At 35.3% G+C, this 4,630-nt stretch overlaps 1 protein-coding gene across 5 annotated transcripts in view; it reads right to left on the bottom strand.

Annotated features, from left to right (window-relative positions):
• The window catches only part of LOC145668122 (atrial natriuretic peptide receptor 3), a 753,866-nt gene that overhangs the window by 294,096 nt on the left and 455,140 nt on the right, over positions 1–4,630 (bottom strand). The window lies entirely within an intron of this gene.

Below are 4,630 nucleotides of genomic sequence, written 5' to 3'. Positions count from 1 at the left end.
ATTATGGTAAGTGCTAAGTTACAATTTCATATCTAACTAGATACTAGATTGACCACTGCTAGTTCATCTAACTTAACACCCTCTCCGACAATCTGTAGTCCGCGTCAGTTGAATTGGAGGTGGGAATAACCGAATGAGTCCGTAGCAAATGAAATCTTTCAGCCAATGAAACTGAAAGTCGTGGTAGTTTTCTAGCACTTGCAGTTATAGTAGACAGATTAGAGTGGGGTGGAATATATTCTTGAGACACTAAATTGATTCCACAATCCCGCTTCTCGCTATTTATGACTTTTTTTTTTTACTCTAGCGATTAACGTTAAAATTAGAAATGATTAATGTTCGCCATTATTGGTCATAGTAGAGTGATTAGGATGGAGGTGGAATATATTGTTACAACACTTTTATTGATTGCTGAAAACCGCTTCTCGCTATCTGTTACCGTCGTGAGTATAGCTATCAATTTTTGAAACCGGAAGTGGTTATTTTTGCTACTTCTGGTTTGAATAGAGAGTAAAGAGAGATTCTCAAAACGCTAAATCAATCCCAAAACACTCCTTCTCACTATCGCTTATCGTTTTTGCCCTCTGCAGATCAGTAGTTCCTAACTTTGTCTACGTAGTGCCTTCTTCGTGAATCCCATCTACTTCGTGCCCCCTTTCGTGAGCTTTAGTTAGTTTACTTCCCCACTCTTTCTTGCCGCTTGTTTCTCTAAATTGTTTTACATCAGATGCAGTGTTCTCAAATCTTCAATAATAATAATAATAATAATAATAATAATAATAATAATAATAATAATAATAATAATAATAATAATAATAATAATAATAATAATAATAATAATGGTAAATGAAATGAAATCTTTAAGTTTTACATCCTACGAATATGCCGGTTAGTGTGAAGGAGATGGTGATAATGAGAGATGAGGGAAATGGTAGAATGAAGAAAGTGGGAGGAAACGGGAGAACCCGAGAAAACCCACAAGCATAGTGTTTGTGCACCACAAAGTTTACACGGCGCGAACTGTGATCGAACCAGGGACCCCAAGTACCGGACGTGAACGCTCTACCACAGAGCCAGCGCGTCCCTAATAATAATAATAATAATAATAATAATAATAATACGTCCCATATTTATGTCCGTTAGTCTAAAAAAGACGATGATTAAGGCAAGTCAATGATGGAAGAATTTGTGGAATGAGAATGTGGAAGGAAAGAGGAATATCCCGACAAAATCCACGGAGACAATGTTGTTCACTACAAACTTACTTGGCCAGGTATGGAACCAGGAACCCCACCCATAAGAGGTAAAAGTTTTACCACTGAACCACGGTGCCTCCTGTTAATAATAATAATAATAATAATAATAATAATAATAATAATAATAATAATAACCAATTTATATTTATTTCCAAAAAATACTTGAACATAGCCTAGTATTTTAGTGCAATATTTTTACGAGCTTTGTTTTTATTGGAACTACAATTTATGTTTGTCTGGTATTTTAATTTAATTTGTAGTTTATCTCTGTTAGTAATTTATACCCCTATTGTTAGGTGTTCACTTCCTCTAGGTTGGGAACCAGTGATTTAAACGAATATCGAAATTGGAGGTCATACTGGTTTTCTATCACTAGCTATTTTTGTAGAGAATTAGCAGTGGAAACAAAATGTATTGTTGGGACTCTGAATCGATTACATGAAACGTCTTTTTCCTATCTATTGCCGTTTTCGCTCTGCTGTGATCAATGTTAAAACCGAAAATCATTTATTTCTACTACTTCCGGTTTGAATATAACCTCTGTTAGCAAACCAGATTCGGAACATTTGACCCTCTATATCTTGCTCAAAATTGTTGGTGATCCATGAAGTAATTATTTAGATCTTTTATCTCTCGGACAGACAGACACGCCTACAGATGATAAATATACAGATAAATGAGTTTCTGTAGAAAGGAGTTTTGGTAACCCAAACTCCATAGGAAGCAAACGAATAAGAATAAATAGAATAACTTTGTGCAGGGTTGGCAATCATACAAAAAATCTTTACTGTATACTCGTCAAGAAAGCTTAAAGATCATGTATAGTTTGTTTCTTCAATCGGAGTGCAGTTCGTATATAAAGAATACGGCCTTCTACTTGTGGTGGTTTGTGCCATGAATAAGTCATCGCCCGAAGGATCTTGTGCAGAAAACACCCCTGACAACTAAATGGCCAACCAAAACCCTCATTTCAAACAATTGACAGTCGCTTGTCAATTCCGCGTGGAATTTTAGTTGCCACAGTTCCCAATGCTGTCCTTTCAGTTTGTGTTTGATTCCCTAAGACCAGCATCTTTCTTATTACATTGTCTGACATCTGCTTCATATTAGTATTGTTAAGAAAGAAGGGACATAGTGGATGGTAAAACGTTGCAACCCCGTAAATACTGTCAAAAAAGGCATGGAGGGAGGAAGAGATACTGTTGTAAAATTCAGCATGAGAACTTCAAAGATATTTGCCGAACTGCACTCCTATTCAGTGAATACACTATAAAAGTAGTGATTTAGTTGGGCCAATACACACCGGAATGCCGTGCTGGAAAATATTTATCGCCGATATTCTGCAGTTCAGTAACAAATTGGCCTGTTAGCCGTGTGCAATAATGCGGTTTCGGATATTTTTTTTTTTTCAACTAAATTACTGGGTATAAAGTGCGAAAGGGAAAATGCAGGGAAAGATTAACTATACGTAGAATATATATTAGATATACCGGTACCTAGAATTGTGTTTGATTGGTCTTCCGGTTCTTGCAACATTTATTATGATGCACCTTGCTTGCCCTCTATAATGTTTAATTCCGCAACGAGGCATTTGATACAGTTTTCTCTTATATATATATTTTTATATAACTATAAATTGTATTTAAAAGTAATTGTCAGGTGTAATAAAAATGACACCCACGGACAACAGAATGCTATTGCACAGGTGAAAATAAACGGAAAATGCTATATAGGGCTTCCATCAGCTGCTTTGGGGTATCAGAATTTTCACTATGTGGCAACGTCGGAGATTAACTTGGAACCATTAGCATTGCTCTACGAATTCATCAAGTAGTTACTTCGATCGTTACGCTAATAGATGGTGCTAGAGTCAAAGTTTATGTCATCTGCCATCTGGAAAGAATCGATGTAATTATTTGATGGATTAGTAGATATCTACTCTATGGTTCTTTCAGACGTTGTTACGTAGTGCAATTCGCGTCTTCAGACGAGAACCCGAAAAGAATGCAATTAAATATATTTCTCCATATACGAGAGTCATTGCAAAACTCATGACAACTATTTTTTTTTCTCGAAAATGGTAACGAATAAAAAATTCTGAAATATGCAAATGGAAGGTTAGTTCATATGTAAACATTACACGTAGGGAAATAGATGAACATATACATTATCATAAAGATATAGCACGAGAAAAAAACAGGAAAAAATGTCGTTTCAAAGTTGTTTTGCTGTCAATTGCAACAGTATACAATAGTACAGGACAGAAACAAGTACCTGTGACATCTTATAGTCCCTGCCATCTTGTGGATTCTTGGGGAGACTCCTGATGCCATGGAATGCACGTAGTTTGTAATGTACTATTGTATTGTATACAGTTGCAATTGACAGCAACACTTTTGGAACTACAAAATGTTTTAGTCTTTTTTTCTCGTGCTAATCTTTATGGTGGTGTGTGTTCATCCATTTCCCTGCATGTAATCTATATATATAAAAGAGAACGTACAATTTTTTGTCCGCTCATCACGCTAATACGGCTGAACCAATTTCTTTCATTTTTGGGGGGTTATTAGGATTTGGACCCTAGATGGTTTTTATCATATCACTTTAATTTTTAATTACCAGTGTCTTGAGATAATTGACCATTCAGGTGTCCATAACGTACAAATCCTTTGTTATTAGTTCATCATAGGTAAAAATAAACGTATTTATATGCAACCCGCATGACCGTGTCACTCGGCGGCTTAACATAAATGACAGGCGATATACAGCGGAAAATAGCTTGAATCTTCTGTTTAAAATTTTTTAATTGATTTGCTTATTTTTACAGACACTTTTACAATATGCCAGCACCGGGATGACCGCAGCGAAGCGGGGCGGGTTAACATAAATGACAGGCGATATAATGTTAAGATTTACTGCAATCTTCTATGGTTTTTATCATATCACTTGAAAGCGAAAAAGTAAAAATTATCTAAGTAACAAAGTTTATTGCGTTCCGGGGTGACCGCAGCGAAGCGGGGTGAACGCTGCTAGTGTTTACATATATGAACTAACGTTCCATTTGCATATTTCAGAACTTTTTAATTCTTTACCATTTTCGAGAAAAAAATAGTTGCCGTGACTTTTACAATGGCCCTCGTATTTTCACTTGTTGAATAGCATTGTGTAGTCCGTGGACGCCACTTTTAGAACACCCGATATATTATATATATATATATATATATATATATATATATATATATATATATATATATATATATATATATATATACATTAGGGTGATTCTTAATTACATGGAGAAAAACTTTTTCTCGAATTTCTTTGCTCCCAACCTAAATTTATTCCATGTCGGACCAAATTAATCCATGAAAACA

Source organism: Thermobia domestica, chromosome 13, assembly GCF_964235325.1.
Source record: "Thermobia domestica chromosome 13, izTheDome1.hap1.1, whole genome shotgun sequence".
NCBI classification, from domain to species: Eukaryota; Metazoa; Arthropoda; class Insecta; order Zygentoma; family Lepismatidae; genus Thermobia; species Thermobia domestica.
Note: the sequence above shows the minus strand (reverse complement) of the source record. Positions and strands in the feature narration are given on the sequence as shown.